Source organism: Balaenoptera borealis (assembly GCF_965194805.1).
Source record: "Balaenoptera borealis genome assembly, chromosome: 21".
Classification (NCBI taxonomy): Eukaryota; Metazoa; Chordata; class Mammalia; order Artiodactyla; family Balaenopteridae; genus Balaenoptera; species Balaenoptera borealis.
Window position 1 is genome coordinate 14,947,483 of NC_138880.1, and position 19,442 is coordinate 14,966,924.

General features: G+C 44.4%; 1 long non-coding RNA gene across 1 annotated transcript in view; it reads left to right on the forward strand.

The window, feature by feature from the left end:
• The window catches only part of LOC309619671, a 38,377-nt gene extending 19,687 nt beyond the window's left edge, over window positions 1-18,690 (forward strand). Inside the window, exons 3-4 of the long non-coding RNA XR_014239138.1 lie at window positions 12,374-12,504; window positions 17,681-18,690. This is a non-coding gene — a long non-coding RNA (uncharacterized lncRNA). The remainder of the gene's footprint in view (window positions 1-12,373; window positions 12,505-17,680) is intronic.
• The last annotated feature ends 752 nt before the right edge of the window (window positions 18,691-19,442 follow it).

A 19,442-nucleotide genomic window follows, 5' to 3' on the forward strand; every position in this document is an offset into this window, starting at 1 on the left:
AATCTTCTAGACTAAACTCCCATCCTTTATTCAGTGAAGACTTTTTGGACCCTGAGAGGCAGAGTTGAAATCACTGGTCTTTGTGTTAAATAATATGTTTCTTACTGCATCATTTTGAAATTATCTGTTTATAATTAAACGAATTAGAATTGGAGCCCCTTCAGGGTAGGGACTCTTTGTGTTGTATCTCTATCACTGAGTACAGCCCCTTAAACATATAAGCAAAAAAAAAAGTATATAAAATGAACAAATGAATGAATGAATGGATCACAGACTTTCCTTCCCAAGTCACAAATCCAAAAAAGGGTGCTGCCCCCTTGAAGCATGTTTTTCAGGCCATCAGTAACAACAAAAATAACAGCTACAATTTACTGAGCACTTATTATGTGCTAGAGACCATGCTAAGAACTTTATGCATAACATAACATTTAATCTGGATCCTGCCCTAAGTCCACATACGGTATATGGAGTACATTGTGCTTCCCCATTGTGCTACCCGCTGCACTTACAAATAATGGTTCACTCTTTGTCTCTCCTCGGATTGAAAGCCCCACAAGGGCAGAAACGTTATCTTTTCTTATACCTGAATCCTCCAGCATGTAGCCCTTATAATGTGTGCCATGTAATACATACTGAATTAATTTTTTTTTACTTTAACGAAGTCTTACAGATCCCTGTTAGGTGATATTGTAAGTATTTTCTAGTAAAGCTATGGCAATGCTGAGTGGCTCTGCTCCTTTCCCTTCCTCAGACAGAATGTAGGGAAACTGGCAAATTTTCCTTGTGGTCGCTGGAAACATTGATGACCTCTATTGTCACCAGTAGGTCACTCTGTACCTCAAACCCTGGAAGAGGCTCCTCCCCACTCCCTGATAATCTATCCTTTTGCTTGTCATTGACACACCTGTGTTGCTATCTCCACCAATGTGACATTGCTCCCAGGCACTGCTACTGGTGCTTTGGGATCCCAGGTACCAAGAGAACTAGAATGAAGTGGACACATCCGGGAACCTGACAGGGCTGAGCAAGGTTCAGTGCAGGAAGTGCAAGAGTCTGACGTTGAGACCACCAGTCCCAGGTACGTCCCCAGCTTAGAAAGCTTAGGGTACCTTCACTTCCCTGAAAGGAGTAAGGAGTGGCCCCCATTTCTCCCAGTCAGAGGGGGGTTTCCCTTTGCCCCCAGCTATATTCCACCCCAGCCCATTTCCTCCATGACTGCCACATCCAACATCTCCATCCTAATAGGATTTTCTGCGTTGTGTCTAGAGGTTTGTTCTGCTTATTGGGGCCCCTTGCTACCATCATGGACCCCAACCTCTCCTCACTGCTCTACTTCTAAGGGCAGCCATCTCCTCGGGTTGATGTCCAAGGCCAAGAAAGAGGTGAGCAATTTCCACAAAGTGGGCTAAGAATATTCCCACTATACCAGGGCGCTGTATCCGGTTTGAAAATGGCACATATGTTGGACACTCTTCTCCCTTTCACCTTCGTGAATTCCAGAAATGCAGATTCCCACCCCAGATCCTGGAAAGACTCTTCTGCCAGGAGTTCAGCTTCTGGAGTTGTTGCCATTCTGGTCGGGGACATCCGGGATCTAACCAGTTCAGAGCTACACTGGCCAAGAGTCAGGAGTGTGATTTCATCTGGCACTGGGCTTGTTGCTAGGATCACGTAGAGGGACAGTGGAGACTCAAGAGTTTCCACTATAATAATAAATTGCAGATGCCTATTTAAAGCATTCAGACATTTATTTCAAAGCTTGGGAGGCAGCCCTGGACGACAGAAACGAAATGGACTAAGGGCTGGGAGTCTGGGTCACTCACTCTGTGTTCTTAACAGAGTCACCCGGTCTTCTTGGACTCAGTTGCCTCCTCTATAAAGTGAGAGGATTGATGGGATGGAGATGAAAAAGGGGTCCCAGACCCAATTTCAACTTGTGTGGAGGCTTCCCCACACCAACAAGCAATTCTCAGATGCCAGCAGGGTGTCTGAGAATGCAACCCAACTCTGACATTATCTGCTGAGAGACAGAATCAGATTCCACAGGTAAGAGGCTCAGCCCCGTAACACCATCCTCCACCTCAGATGCTAGTGCAACACCCAGGTTTTAACCTGTGCTTCTTTCTCATCCACTGGATATAAGCTGGAGGTTCTCACAACCCACTCCTTGTGTTCCATTAATTTTCTAGAATGGCTCACAGGACTCAGGAAAACCCTTGAGCTCACTATATTACTGATTTATTTAAAAAGGATACCAAGGGGTACGAATCAACAGTCAGATGAAGAGATACATAGGGCAAGTCCCTTCTGTTCTCATGAAGCATGGGGCCCAGCAGAGAGGCACGCATCTGATTCCCCAACGTGGAAGCTCTGGGAAAAAGAGCCAGAAAGCTGTCCTTCGGGGTTTTTACAGAGGCTTCCTTGCATAGTCATAATTGACTAAAGCATTGGCCAATGACAACCGGTTCAACCTTCAACCTCCAGCCCCAGAAATCAGGGGGTGCAACTGTAAGCTCCAACCCTCTAATCACGGAGCTGGTTCTCCTGGCAGGCAGCCTCCGCTCTGGGGTGGGATCCAAAAGTCACCTTCATTAACATAAGCCCAATTGTCATGGCAGAAAATTCCAAGGGTTTTGGGAGCTGTGAGCCAGGAACTGTGGATGAAGACCAAATACATATGAGAATGTGAATGACCAAATATATGAAATATTTCTCTTATAAATCACAGTATCACAAGGTGTTAGCTAACGCTATGCTGTTAATCATTTTGCAATATACAAATGTGCCAAATCCACACTTTGTACACCTTACACTTACATAATATTATATGTCAATTACATTTCAATAAAGCTGGGAAAAAATGAGGGGTTGATTAGTTCATCTCTGAGGTTCCTCTCAGATCAAACGCTGTGGTTCTTTGAGGTCTTTTATTTCTCCAGTGAGAATCACTTCATTCTAAAGGCAAGTCTGTTGCCTGGCCCTCTCTCCCATCCCATCCATCGGCATTGTAAAGCTACTTCTGCTGTCTCATGAACCCAGACCCCAAATCTTTCACCTGAGAAGACTGAGTGGGTTCCTTTTCTTAGCCACAACTCTGGAAAGGACCTTCACAGCCAGTTCAGTGTTACTGAAGCTATCTTGTCCATTCTGAGTCATAATATACAACTTTATGTCAAGGTGGGATGACAGCTCCAAGTGGGAAATAAAACAGGTATATCATTAGAGATCATCTTTGCTATTTATACAAGATTTTCTATGCTTCTTTTTTAAAGTTTTTTCTTAATTATACAAGGAACTCATTTTCTTGCATAAAATTTGGAAAACTATGATGAGTTTAGAGAAAAGGTAAAATAATTCTTTAAAAAAAATATTTTTCTTTTTTTAAACATTATTTATTTTTGGCTGCGTTGGGTCTTCGTTGCTGCGCACAGGCTTTCTCTAGTTGCGGCGAGCAGGGGCTACTCTTTGTTGCGGTGCGAGGGCTTCTCATTGTGGTGGTTTCTCTTGTTGTGGAGCACAGGATCTAGGTGCGCAGGCTTCAGTAGTTGTGGCACAGAGGCTCAGCAGTTATGGCGCATGGGCTTCGTTGCTCTGCAGCATGTGGGATCTTCCCGGACCAGGGCTCGAACCTGTGTCCCCTGCATTGGCAGGCGGATTCTTAACCACTGCGCCACCAGGGAAGCTGGTAAAATTATTCTTCATCCTATAATCCTACCCCTCCCATAGAGAAATTGGTAGCATTTTGCTATATTCTCCATTGTGGAGATCATGCTATTTCATCCTTTTTTCCACTTAACGAATGTATAATAAACATTTCCTCATGTTATTGAAGTCCTTTATAAATAATATTTTAATGATTTCATAATATTCTATGTTGTGGGCATTGCCCTGAGGTTGACCAGTTAGTTTGTTTCTAGTTACATTCTTGAAAAAAATTTTTTATTAGTAATACTGAGATGAACATCTATGTCACTTATCTCTGTGAATTTCAGATTACTTCTTTAAAATGCATTCCTAGAAATCAGTTAACTAAATTGAAGAGTATGAATCGTTTTAAGACTCCTGATACTGTTTTGGTCTTAATTTTTCAAGCACATTTTATGACAACATCACCATTTTTTTCTCTTAAAGAATATCCTATTCATTTTAAATTTATTTATGTATTTATTTATTTATTTTTTGCTGTGTTGGGTCTTCGTTTCTGTGCGAGGGCTTTCTCCAGTTGCGGCAAGCGGGGGCCACTCTTCATCGCGGTGCGCAGGCCTCTCACTATCGCGGCCTCTCTTGTTGCGGAGCACAGGCTCCAGATGCGCAGGCTCAGTAATTGTGGCTCACGGGCCCAGCTGCTCCGCGGCATGTGGGATCTTCCCAGACCAGGGCTCGAACCCGTGTCCCCTGCATTGGCAGGCAGCTTCCCAACCACTGCGCCACCAGGGAAGCCCCCTATTCATTTTAATCATGAGAAAACTTGAAGTTTTTCAAACTTCCCTGAAGCAACACCTACCAACCCAAACCTCCTCCCAGGAAACATCAGAATCCAGATCTTTGTCAGGAACTGTCAGTTAGCTTCGAGAATACCTGTCTGAACCCAGGCACCTGTGTCCTTAGGTCAATTACTTAAATGCTTTGGGCCTTAGTTTCTTTATCTTAGTTTCTTTATCAAGCACTGAGAACAGAGCCCATCTTGTGGGGCGGTTGGGGATTAGGTGGATAAAGTACTCGACTGGCACACAGGAAGCACTCAGGAACTATCACCTGGAGAACTGCTAAGGTTCTTGTCCCAAAACGAGCATTCCTCCTAGTGCAGCCAGGAAAACTGAGGCTCAGGGACGTTGCTCCTTGACAAAAATTGCACAGCAAGTGACCTGTGGTTCACGTGTCCCAGTTTACGCTTTGATCTCCACATAATTCAGGAAATGGTTGAGTGAAAATAAATAATTCTAATGGTAGTTTAGGCAAATATATCATTGTTTTCTTGACCATGGTCCAAAGCCAGTTGCAGTATAATGTGTGTACAATCACATCTTATCCAAGCAAGATGGAAAAGTCATGGCTAACACCGCTATCCAACAAGGATAAGATCTACACTCTCCTGCTTGGGGTTGAAGATCTCTCAGCTGACCCTCACCCTGCCTTCCCGTGCTCACCTCCTGTCACAGCCCCCCATGGGCTCCGGTGTCAACTAAAATCCACGGCACATCATTCTCTTAACGTAAGGATCTCACCACGGCCCTGCTGGAGCTGCTGGCAGCTTCCCCCTCATCCTCCGAGGCCAAACATCCTTCCTGGGTGAAGCCTTCCCTCTTTCCCAGGCACATTCATCGCTCCTGGCCCTGGCTGAGTTATCGAGACGCCTATGTTTGTCATCGCATTACAATATGTGACCCACGTGACTTGTGGGCACGGGAAGTCTTCCTCCTTGGTCAACTCCAGCCTAACCTAGACAGGGTCAGATCCTCCCAAAGTCAGCTGACGTCTGCTTCTGCAAGACTTGGAAACTCAGAGCGTCTGAAACCTAATACAAACTCGTGGCTGTTCTTCTAAAAAGATAGTGACAAGGAAAACGTAATCTAATATTGGAGTCCCATCAGCAGCAAAAGCAAGTAAGAACTGACTGACTATCTTCAGCTGGACACCTGAAACTAACACAACATTGTAAATCAACTCTACTCCAATAAAAATTTTTTAAAAACCACATATTTTCCTAATCTAAAAAAATAAAAATAAATAAATGTTAAAAAAAAGAAAAAAGAACTGAGTATCTTCAACAGATTGCCATGCCACCATCATTATTTATGTTTTTCTCCCACTGTTACAGTGGGAATCCATTTTTTTCCCATCTTTGGATCCCAATGCCTATGGCAGGGCATATTAGTACACGCAGGGTAGGTGCTCTGTGGTCTGCTGAGGGCTCTGACCACACGTCAGTCACTGAATGACCATTACTGTGTCCAGTAATGTGCCGGGGGCTCGGGAGGCACACCTGCCTTTTCAGCTGAACTCAGATCCAGCCCCCAACGCTTAGCCTTTTCAAGCCTGGAGAGGGTCGCCATGGCCGCAGTGGAGTGAGTACTAAGGTCCCACGGCGCAGAGATCTCTGCAGTTCTTCGCACCTGCCTTCCACACTCTCCCCTGTGTTCATTTCAGTTTCAGGTCACTCCCCCTCCTCTGCCGGTCTCAGCCCCACCGTGCTTAGACAGACCCCTCTCTTCCTGAAGACTTCCGGCCCAGTCCAGCCGGCTCTCTAATACACGGCCTCCTCTGTTTCACTCCTGTGGTTTTGTGTTTGCATCTCTTATCTCCTCTTTAAGACTCTAAACTCCTGCCCAAGGGGGTTCTTATCTTCTTTTCGACTCTTCAGAGCACTTAGCAGATTGCTAGGTACATAACAGGCACTTAATAAATAATTCGTTCATTGGTACAGACATTCTTCACGTTCCAAGAGGTGAACTGGGGTCCTCTAATCTTGGTACTCAAAGCTCGGTCTGGACCAGCAGCCTCGGCATCTTCTGGGAACTTGGTAGAAATGCAGAATTGCAGGCCTGCCCCAGACCGACTGACTCAGAATCTGCATTTTAAGAAGGTGCCCAGGGGATCTGTATGTGTGAGAAGCACTGAACTAAATGATACTAAGTGCCAAGTTCTTGAGCTTGCCTTCCTCACTTGGGCCACTGTTTCTGCTTCCCCCATACCTGCCTCTTCCCCACAGCGTCCCGAGCCCCTCCCCTTCCCTCCCCAGTGCATCACTTGAACCGTTTGCTTTCCAATATCCTCAATTCACGCACTCAAGTTTCTCTTTCCCGTCCACAAAACGCCAACCATTCACCTCCTCCGTTCCTTTCTTGCTCTTTGATCACCTGGCACCTACCATACTACTGTCTCCTGTTTTGTTGATTCAATACACATCTTGCTCATCAAACAGCCAAGTGAGAGGGATTCAGCAAGAAATCTGAGCCCAATCTTCTCTTGAATGGGTTATAGGTCTTTTTGCTGTTTCTGTTTATCAACTTACTCCTAACCGAACAGAAATTGAGAATTCATTGGCCCACAAAAAATGTGAGATGGCAGGGAAATCTGTGCTCGTCCATTTATAGGCTCAGCTGCTAAAAGGAATTTGAGAAATAAGCAGTCTTCATTAGTTAAGCCTAAACGTTCAACTCAAAGAAAGGTATGCCTCACTTAAAGGTGATCAAACACAGAAAACCATACTTAGAAGAAGGAATGCCAGGGTTTGCTTTAAACCATGATTATTCCACTTAAAATAAAAGACTTCAAAAGGTCTTTAATTGAGTGACTTTAAAAATTACATTTGTTCACACTTTGATAAGAGCACAGGTGTCTCGAAATTCAGGGGAGACACCTTCAGTTTCAGTTGTTGTATTTTATGTAGAATCCAGGAAAAAGTAAGTTTGGGGCCTGAAATACAAAGAAAATTACTACCCCCATATTTTGTAGCAGGAACTAAGCAGTTAAGTACTGTCCTGCTATTGAAGATCATACTACTTTTTGACTCAGATTTCCTACCTGAGGCTGGATTTGCAGTGATAATTTTCTTCAGACATTTTGAAAAGTGATTGTTCATAAACAAAAGAGATATATTGGACAGAGTCTTCCTTAAGGCCAAGGGCCACAATAATTGGGTTGTTTGATTTCTATTCGTTTTTCTTAAATCTCTGATTGCTTGCACAATAACTTTCTTCCCCAATCAACTAGTCTAATAATTCATATCAATATTTTATTTTTAATGGTTGACTACTCATTTCATTAAAAATGTAAGTGCATTAGCTCTGTGTAAAATGATTCCATTGGGATAGGCTGATTTAAATATTCATAACATAAAAATTAATAAATCCGAGCTCAGTGTTTGCATTTTAAAAAGTCAGGCTACTGTCAGCTGTATTTGGCCCTAGATGAGTTTTACTGAATTAAAAGCTTTGAGCATCATCTTTTTATTGATTCTTCTTTACAATAAAACAATACAACAGAAATGCTATGAGAAGAGTATAACTCAGTAACTCACTTCCTCTTTCAGCTTCATCCACTTATAACTAGCTTCCCTCCCTTTCTGTCTTTGGTGCTATCCTCCTCTCCTATCACCTAGATTCTGGTCCCTAAATCATCCTGTCTGAAATCAAAGAAGTTACATGCTGGGTAGGCATAATATTTATTTCCAGTTAATTCAATTTCTCTTTCCACTTCTCCCCCACCCCGTCAAAAAATAATAATAAATAAAGCCAATGAATCATAAGAGCGTACAGCAAGATCTCTAGAGAAAACTGTGTCCATTGGAATGCTTGCCAATTGGAGGAAGAGTCATACACTTCACAGGGGGTAAAAACTGTCCTGTGTCAGTTCATGAACATATATAGCTTTAGAAGCAGCAAACTTGACAAGTCTATATATTGGGTTAGGACATGGAAGACTCCAACTAGAGCAGGAATCTCTGATTAGCTACCAAAGGCTTGAGAATGTCATTTACATTATTCACAAAGATGAACTTGAGGTGCACTCAAGACTTAAATATAAGATCTGAAAAAAAGACCTTATAAAATGCCTAGAGGAAAACATAAGGAAAGAGCTCCCTGACAGTGGTCTTGGCAATGATTTTTTGAATATGATACCAAAAGTATAGGCAACAAAGCGAAAAATAAACAAATGGGACTACATCAAACTAAAAAGCTTCTGCACAGCTAAGAAAACAATCAATAAAATGAAAAGGCTACCAAAGGAAATATCTGCAAGCCATATATCTGATAAGTGGTCAGTATCTAAAATATAGAGGGGACACATACAACTCAATAGCAAAATAAATAAATAATTAATCTGATTTTAAAATGGGCAAAGGTCCTGAGTAGGCATTTTTCCAAAGAAGATATACAAATGGCCAACAGGCACATGAAAAGGTGCTCAACCACACTAATCATCAGGGAAATGCAAATCAAAACCACAATGAGATATCACCTCACACCTGTCTGGATGGCTATTATCAAAAAGACAAGAGATAATGAACCTGTGGTGAGGATGTAGAGAAAAGGGAACCCTAGTACACAGCTGGTGGGAACATAAATCGGTACAGCCATTATGGAATACAGTTTGGAGGTTCCTCAAAAAATTAAAAATAAAACTGTCGTATGATTCAGCAACCCCACTGCTGGGTATATATCCAAAGAAAACAAAATCACTATCGTGAGATATCTGCACTCTCATGTTCACTGCAGCCTTACTTACAATGGTCAAGGTATAAAAACAACTTAAGTATGTATCTCTGGATGAATGGATATAGAAAATGTGGTGTGATATATACACAACAGAATATTATTCAGCCTTAAAAAGAAGGAAATCCTGCCGTTTGTGACACATGAATGAAGCTAGAAGGTAGTACGCTAAGTGAAATAAGCAAAACAGAGAAAGACAAATACTGTATGGTATCACTTGTATGTGGAATTCAAAAAAAAAAAAAAAAAAGAGAGAGAGAGAAAAGGTCAATGCATAGAACCAAAGAGTAGAGTGGTGGTTACCAGGGGGGCTGAGGGGTGTGGGAAATGGGGAGACGTTAGTCAAAGGTACAAACTTCCAGGTGTAAGATGAACAGCTCCTGAAGATCTAATGTCCAGCATAGTGATTACAGTTAATAATACTGTATAGTATACTTGAAATTTGCTAAAAGAGTAAGACTTAAGTGATCTTACCACATACAAGAAAGGTAACTATGAAGTGATGGATATGGTAACGACTGTGACGATATTCCACAATGTATAAATATATCACATCACATTGTATAGTTCAAATATATGCAATTCTATATGTCAAATATATTTCAATAAAGCTGGGGGAAAAAATAAAAGGAAGTGGGGGAATTCAACAAGTGCAGGGCATCACTGATAAGCTATGGAAGGCTTGAAAATGCCACTTGGAAATAAGGACATTGGCGTAGTGAAGACCTCCCCAAGAACCCCCAGCAACCTGGTTTGGGATTACTATTGTCTCATCTTCAACCCCGAATCACTACTGTTAGCAAAGCTTGTCTGGATTACACAGCGGAGGCCTCTGCTACAAATAGGAACAGGCGGCCTGGGAGAATGGGAGGGCGATGACATTTTGCAGCCTCCCACAGCCCCACGCCCACTAGTGTGGATAATGTTTGTGAACTGGGTTATTGGGAAGAACATGAAATGTGGAGTCAGGAGATGGAAGATCTACCCCTTAGCTATCAAATCTCTAAGTTCTCTTACGGTTCTAAAATTATCTATACAAAGAGCAGGTCTCTGAAAGATAAAACCCAGGGCTGGACTGGCACATAGGTGATACAAAAGTGACCCCATCCTACCCAGTAGGGGCGCGTGTCACACACATTCATTTGGAGCCTATATAGAGCCCCAGCACCCTTCTCTACTCACTCCTTTGCTCCGCCTTTACAAAATGTTCATAATCAGCCCATGAGTTGAAGCCTATTTGCCATCCCTGAAGGTGACTGATTAACAAAGGAGAAACAAATTCATTTCCACTTGGGCAGGACAGGGCAGAGCACAGCATTAATAACTTCCCAGCGCTGGAGCCTCCATAAGCCATCCGACTTTGGAGGTCAAATGTCAGGTTTGAGGCTGAAAGGAAAGAGAAGCCATCAGAACAGCAGAGACGAGACGCCCAAGTTTGTTTGGAAGGGTCCCTGAAGTCAGGCACACAGACACTTCTGTATTTACTTCTCAGAGATGTGGAGCTTTGTTTGTGATTCTGGTCATCCTTTATAAATTAAATTCTCCTCCTGGGCCAAGTAAGGAAAGAAAATACTCAAATCCACACACCGTATTTATTTGATTTTACCAAAAACTTATAAAGTTCAGTTGTTCTATTATAAATGAGGCACATGTGGAATCCATATACACAGTAGAGACAGATGGTGTATAGTCTCTCCCTGCATATGTACACAGAGGCTATGAATGTGTAAGATATACAAAGCACCGAATGTTTAGAGATTCTGTGTATATTACATACAGCTGAAAAATCCTGGAGTCATCTCCTCCAGAGTTTCTCAAAGTGTGGTCTATTAACCAGCTGCATCAGAACGTGCTGGGGTGTCTGTTAAACGGGGTCCCCATGCCAGACCTCTTGAATCAGTCCCCTCCACACCTCTACCAAGACTGATTCTGGGTCAGTGATGTATTATTGGATGGCAGGAAGCCTCTTGGAGGCACAGATGTTATTCTGTGACTCTGGGGACCTAGGCATGTGTTTCTGGGCATGACTGTATTTCACAGGCAAATGTAAATGCATTTTAGACTTATCAGTGCTTTTAATATTCTTTTCATCTCTCCCTTCCTCTATCAGTTAATCGTGGCTTTAAGTATGCCTGTCTTGCTTTTTTTTCATTAGCCCTTCCTTCTGGGTTTGTAGCACATTATGCTTAGCTATGGTGAAGCTTCTAGAATCATCCTTTGTTATATCTGGACTTGCTTCTTCCACCTGAGTCATTACAGCCTCTTTGCAGTTTTCCTGCTGTGCCCTTGACACAATTAAATGGTCCTGATTTCCTGAAATCCAATAATTAAATGGGCAAGAATGAGCTACAGTAAAAATGAAGAACAGACACGCTGCATCTTTACATCTTTCTCCTTTTCCTGGAGGCAGCCCACAAATTTAAGCTAATATGATTAAGCAGGAATACAGTGGATCTCTTCATCATTACAGAAAAGCAGGGCCCTTGGAGGAGTAAATTATGGCACCTGTTTAGCTGCATTAAAATCACTACCTAAAAGGTACAGATAAAAATTAAGTAATAGACCATAAGCGACAGAAACTTGAAGGAAGAATTTCAGAAGTTATCTGTCTTAACGGTCTCAACTTGGCCAGGGCTCTGAGCCTTCAATTGTAGATTCCGAGATTGGATTGTACACGGTAAAGGACGGAGAGGTCAGAGAGGCTTCTAGCATCAGTCCAGGACCAAAGGGTGGAAGGCTGCTGTCCTCTGAGGAATTACCTGGATCATCCCGCACAAGCGAGGTGGGCTGACAGCCTGCACATCAAACGGTCTGCAGCCACAGGAATCGACATGCTACGCCAAGCTCCTGAAAATGCCGATGGCCCCCTGCAGTGTAGGGCGGAGAGGGGCTTTTCTCCCCCCGTCCCGGAGAGCTTATTTGCCCTTAGAGCAGGCATCCTCTGTGCTGTCCTTTGGGAAAAGAGCTGTTGTCAAACTTTCTGCTACAGGAAGAATCTTGCAGATTTTATTTCGCTACAAATTGTTACGTGCCACGCTCCAGTAAGAATTTATGGCAAGTCTTCTGTAGGATGGAGGAGTTAGAGGTGCAGGATAACGTGGGTGGTGGAGCTGAGAGCACGCTGTGTAGCAGTAGACGCTGAGCCTCTGCTTTCCTAGGAGTGCCGTGGTGTAAAGATTTGACGAGGCTGCAAGCCCTGCTTTGAGCTGTGTGGATGGCAGATGTGGAAAAGGGGACCCGCGGACCTAGCCTGATACCTCAGAGAGAAACAGAAACAAGCATGGTGGAGGTACAATTTTTGAGCACTTTTCATGTGCCAGTTACTGTGTTAACAGTTTTTTACGATGACTACTACCAATAATAATAATAATAACACACAAGTACCTAATATCGTCTGGCATGATCCCCAAGAAGCCCATGAGGTTCACATGATAATCTCTATTATACAGGTGAAGTTTAGGGAATGAAGTCTCTTGGTCAATCAAGGTCATGTGATTTGATCCCAAAGGACCCTGCTCTTAACTCCTATTCTCCATGCCTCATGTTTTCAGGGGATGATGGCACTTAAGACTCAAAATAGATCTGTGTGGCGGAATGTATTATACCCTCTCCTATTTTATAGATGAGTAAATGGAGATCTAGAAAGCTTAGGTGAGGTCCTGCCTGGAGGGACACCTGGTAAGTGACGGCTCCAGGACTCACGCGCAGATCGACCTGATGCGAAAGCCTGCCCCTCGAGGCTGGTGGGGGCCACCTTCAGGACAACCACAAACACCGGCTAAGACCCGTGAAGATCAGACCCTGACACAGGGCCTTGCCTGGTGCCACCTCAGCCGGGAGCTAATATCACTCCACCCTGGCTACAGTTGTGCAGACAGAACTCTTATACCTTAAACTAGAGTATGCGTTCAGATGGAACGGAACTGAGTGACAAAATGCACGGCTCAGACAATAATGGGTGGTCAGGAAGGGCAAGAAATGATGGGGAGGCTGAAGAAATATGGAATACATTTTCTAGTCTTGAATGGCTTGGAGTCTCGTTGGTGCAAGAGAGCACAGAGGAAATGACAGTGATTGATACTAGCCAGTATCCATTTAAGGGCTAAAGTATGTTCCATTATCTCCAAGTACTACAGAGCTTCGAAGGATGAGAGATGAGCAAGGGCGGGAAGGTTAAGAAAGGCTTCCTGCAGGAGGTGGGTCTTGAGCTGCGCCTTGGAGGAAGCAGAGATCGGACGGGGGGTATCACATCAGTAAGTGCACGGCACGGGGAAAGAACATGGTGTGTTCATGGGCTGGTGTGCAGCGAAGCATTTAGGGCTGCTGGCCGGCCTCAGGAGCACCTCCGTATCCGGGGGCCGGGATAAACCGGGTGTCTCAAAGCAACCCAGATAATTTGGAATTGAGGTTGTTATGTTATGAGTTAAACTACTAAACTTGTACACAGCGGATCAAAGCAAGAGAACAAAGTCATCTAATAGAGACTGCCTCCAGCCTGGTAGGACTCAGTAACAATGGGGACTCAGGGACATTTCTCCACCTCTAAAGAGACTGCGGCCATCAGAAAAAGGGACAGTCGATCACAGAGCCGAGAACATCATGGGTGAGTGTCCACTCTGCCCATCACAGAGAACCTGTCCCAACCCAGGTGGTCCACTCTGAGTGGCTGTTGTATTTCTCCCTCTTTTTTTACTTGAAGTACAGTTGCTGTACGATATTATATATGTTACAGCTATACAATATAGTGATTCACAATTTTTAAAGGTTATACTCCATTTAGAGTTATTATAAAATATTGGCTATATTCACTGTGTTATGTGTGTTTCCTAGTTTTAATCACAGCAGGCTCCGTGAGCATGGCTAAGGTGCTTCCTTCCTAAGAGACGCCTCTGTCCCCCTGATAAGTGAAGTGGCCAAATCTCTGAAACTGATAATCCAGCCCAAACTGTGGCAAAATTGTCCCATAAGGCCATTCGGTGGGGACCTGCTTGTCCCTGCAGGACCCCAGGGCTGTTGCACGTCTCGCTGGTTGGGCAATGAACGACTCCAGAGGTGTCATCACCCACACCCCTGGCCACCCCGCATGACCCCATTTAAACTTTAATAAATATATCCGGAAGGTCCCCAGCAATTCTCAGAGCTGGAGAGCTAGGGGGCCTTAGTTGGAGCCCCTTCCTGGGCCCCCTTGGGCTCTGGCAGCTGAGTGAGTGGCGTCAGGAATCACATATTAATGGGAGTGAATTCTCCTTCACCACCATCGTTGGAGGGAAGTGCTCGGCGTTCACGTCCTATCTCTAACAGAGCCCCGTGTTCTGGCAACTGTCAGAAAATCACCAGTGTCCCTCCCTCGCACACGAGAGAGACAAGATTGTGGGATCAGCTCCTGCAGATACTTAAAAATTCCAGGCTGTGCTTATTTGACCTGACGCTGACCTGATTTTGGAGACAGTCTTGTTTCCTTGGTGGTTAGTTTCCTGCCAGAAAATGCTTGTGTTTTATAACTGACTCGCCAAACCTGCTGGGCAGAGCAGGGCTCCTGGCGTCAAGGTTAAGGGAAACGGCCCCAGGAATCTTGAAGGGAAAGGCGGTCAGGCCTGACAAAGAGGAGGTGGTCCAGAGCCCCCAGGGGTCCTCCACGGAAAACGGGCTCAGTGATGTCCATCTGTCCACCCAGTGGAAGAGGCACACGCACACTGTTGGAACCAGGGCGTGACCCATGGCACCTCATCAGTGATACGTCCCCCTCGGTGGAAGGAAGCCGGGAGCCCTTTCAGGCCAGATCACCCAGCCTGATGTGTTAGATGCCCTGGGACCTCGAGAGGAAGAGAGCAGGGGTTGGGGACTCTGAAACAGGAGGGGGAAATGTACAGGCGTGCACACTTGTGTGGCACGCGCATGTGTTGGACTGGGGTACAATTAGAATAAAGCAAGTAAAGCTCTGAACACTGAAGCTGTTTGGGAATTAGGGGCTCACACATAACACCCATCTTCTCCACCTCAATTCAAAATCCACAGAGAGAAAGATACAGGCAGTCAACAGCTGGGGAGCCACACGTCAGCGTTATTACAAATAAGCCGGCTAGCGAGTGTGGTTGTAGATCTGCATAGCACAAGCCTGCGGGCTGTGCTAACACTTGGCCTCTGAAATACCCGCAGGCACCAGAGCTCAGCAGGTCTTCCCACGGGGTTGGGCCCCTCTGCCTGCAGGGAGCACAGGAGGGATGGGAGCTGCCCGCAGGCAGGTATGGAACGAGGAGGAACCAGGAAGAGCTGAACCACGCAGGCTCAGATACTCCTCCCAATACCCCGACCAGACGATTGGCTTCCTTTCCAGACGGAATGGGTGGATGGAGGCTCGGGGGTACCTTAAAAGAAGTCCTCTTCACGGAAGCACAGACCCAGCAGAAGAAGTCCCCACCCCTTAGCAAGTGCTCCGCAAACATGAAGCAACAGCTAGAATCTAGAATCACCGCATTGTAAGGTTTCCCTTACCTGACAGGAAATAGGCATCTCTCTGAGTGTCCCGTGGATTTCCAAGACGTGCCTTGGTGCTTCGGCGGTCACCAGGCTCAGTTTTCCAGGCCCAGAGAGGCCAGTACGTTGTGATAGTGCAGCGTGACTAATGGCATCAGAAGAAGAACAGTGTCTACGCAGATAAAAAGGACACCCCGGAACTCTCGTGGTACTTCTCGCGGTACCGAAGTGTTCCTCTCCTCCAGCAGAAACATCCGCTCCGGGAGCGCAAGGCGCATGCTCAGTCCCTCCCAGAATTGACTCTGCACTTTGCACTCACTGAACGTTTGGTGATTTGGTCCCCATCCGCCCCATGGGACAGAAAACTGGCAGATCTAGATATTAACTAGGATTGATCTTACCAATCCGGATCTTGGAGACCATTACAATCATCAGATCCTACAGTTGGAAGGTCACCTTGTCCAATCTCCTACCCCCCTGAAAAACTTCCTTAAAGAAGTGCGGGTAGGGTGGGGATGAAATGGGGGAAGGGACTAAAAGGTACAAACTTCTACTTAAAAGGTAAATAAGTCCTGAGTATGTAAAGTACAGCATGGGGGGCTTCCCTGGTGGCGCAGTGGTTAAGAATCCGCCTGCCATGGCAGGGGACACAGGTTCGAGCCCTGGTCCGGGAAGCTCCCACATGCCGCGGAGCAACCAATCCCATGAGCCACAATTACTGAGCCTGCGCTCTAGAGCCCATGAGCCTGAACGACTGAGCCCGCGAGCCACAACTACTGAAGCCCGAGCGCCTAGAGCCCGTGCTCCACAACAAGAGAAGCCACCGCAGTGAGAAACCCGCGCACCGCAACGAAGAGTAGCCCCTGCTCGCCGCAACTAGAGAAAGCCCGCGCACAGCAATGAAGACCCAACGCAGCCAAAAATAAATAACTAAATTTATAAAAAATAATAATAATAAAGTACAGCATGGTGACTACTTAACGACACTGTACTGTATATTTGACAGTTGCTGAGAGAGTAGACCTTAAAAGTTCTCATCACAAGAAAAAATTGTAACTATGTGAGGTGACGGATGTTAACTAGACATATTGCTGTCATCATTTTTAATATATACATATATCAAATCAGTATGTTGTACGCCTAAAATTAATACAGTGTTATACATCAGTTATAGCTCAGTAAAACTGGGAAGAAAAACTTAAAGAAATTTCCTCATTCACCCCTTTTAGATAGGTGTTTGCATAGCATCTATTTTGCATAACCTCCTTTAGTAACTGCACTGAATCCTGTGTTAGTTTTCGGACTGTAATCTCAATTAGTTGAATACTTTGTGGCAGGATTACGGTTAATTTCATGGTAAATTTAACCGATGCCTTGCTCCTTCTTTTGAAATGCTTGTGATAACATAAATCTTTCTAAAACACATTGAAGGAGTTTAGGCTTTTCTTGCAGAGCCACTGCAGTGGGATTAATCTGAGACAGGACGAGGCTGATGGGAGGGGGTGACTCTTTAGATGGGGGTGGGGTTGCGGCAGGAAGCAGGTCAAGAACGTGTAGCAGCAGCTCAAGGTGCTAAGCCATGGACCAGAAGAGCGGAGGAGAAGGCAGTCAGGGAGGTTTGGGATCAAAGATGACTCAAGCACCCGCTGAATCCTTGTCACTTACCGGGTGGCAGGGTGACCTTTAGTCTTCAGCCTTCTGCTTCCTTTTAAGATTCCGGCATCCTGCTGTATAAGCACAGAAACCTGGACACAGCAAAGGGCCTTGCAGCACCCGGCAGAATAATGCGGAACCTAATAGTCCTACGTGGAAAGGCCTTATATATATTGAAGACATTAATTACTTCTGTGAAGTACTTCTATGTACATAAAAATGGTAGTAAAATATTAAATGAGGTAGAGAAACCAGATTACAGATGGAATGGAAACTAGGGCTGCTGGCATCCAAGTTATGGAAAGTTTCGTATAATGGTATTTAACCTTCTTTTCCAGCTATCATCTTGGACACCATGGTTATGGTCATGAAGATTGGGAAGCTCTTTCTGCAAAGCTCCACCTGGATCTGAGAAAATGCTGCTCTCTCCCTGTTACGAGTAGATGAGGTCCATCTTGTACTTTTGTGTGGCTTTGGAGGGTGTATAGGAAGAGAACACGACTTTAGGAAATGATGCTGTCTATGATTCTAATTTATTTTTGGACTCCTGAGGCTTAAACATTAACCAGAGTAAAATAAACATATATGTGGAAACTCTGTGAGTTGCATTCTATCCACTGTTTCCATCTCTTTATCTCTCCCTTTTAATATAGTTGAAATGTCCCAGTTTGAGCTAGAAACTAAGTCTGTGTTTGTCAATGAAATCCAGTTGTTTGGATATGATGGTGTTCATAAATCCTCTGAATTTAGTCCTCTGGAATTTTCCCGGATTGAAATCAAATACTCACACTCCTGCCTGGCTTTCAGATTCCAAGTCAGCGGTGTTCCCCACTGCACGCAGCCTGTAGGTGACATTTGGGAGGGAGGTTATCACAATATAAGGACTATGTGAGTACTCAAGCCTTATCTAATCAGGTTTTCTTCACACTTGTTTTATTGTGTTCAAATCCCACTGGCTTATCGAGTGACTGGACTTTCTAGTGAGAGGTAAGAAAAGAGAGCTTCCCTACAAATGCTTGCCCTTGTTTTAAACCCACTCTCCTACAAGTTTGAGTTTTGCTCCCTGGCTTGGGCTACATCATTCCTGGCTGATCACTGAGTTGGAAACCTGAGCTCTGTTCCTATCTCTCTAGTTTTAGGAAACATTGCTGAGCGGGGTGGGTGTTTGGACAAGAGGATTCTTAAGGTCCCTTCCAATTTTTGGTGTTGTGGATTCGAAAATCCAGTTGCCACAGAATTCGACACAATTTTTCCTTGCTCCCTACAAAACAGGCATTCAATAAATATTTGTGGAATAAATGAATGAGGGAAAAAATGAATGGATAAATAAATAAACAGATGGACAGAACTGTCAAGTGGCTATGGTTCCAAGCCCTTCTCCCAGTTCCTCCCTGGAAAACCATTTTGCTTTGGATAAAAACTTTTGCAAAAAGAAATCCTGGTGCCAGATATACTCCCTGATATGCCAGAGTTCCAGGGGTAGACAGGCAACTTTATCTACTCTGGAGTTTCTCACCACATGGAGATATAACTGATACTCTTCGAAGCAAATGGGGTTACCACGTCCACCCATTAGGTGGCTATTATTTTTTTAAAAAGGAAAATAACTAGTGTTGGTGAGAATGTGGAGAAATTGGAACCCTCATACGTGGCTGGTGGGAATGTAAACTGGTGTAGCTGCTGTGGAAAACAGTTTGGCAGTTCCTCAGAAAGTTAAACGTAGAATTACTGTATGATCCAGCAATTCCACTCCTAGATATATACCCAAAAGAACTGAGAGCAGGACTTCAAAGAGATACTTGTACTTGAATGTTCAAAGCAACATTATTCACAATTGTCGAAAGGTGGAAACAACTGACAGATGAATACATAAACAAACTGTGGTCTAGCCATACAATGGAATATTATTTAGCCTGGAAAAGGAAGGAAATTCTGACGTGTGCTACAACATGGATAAACCTTGGGGACATTATGCTAAGTGAAATAAGCCAGACATAGAAGGATAAGTATTGTATGATTCCATTTATATGAAATATGTATTATAGGCAAGTTCACAGAGACAGAAAGTGGAATAGAGGTTACAAGGGGCTGAGGAGAGGG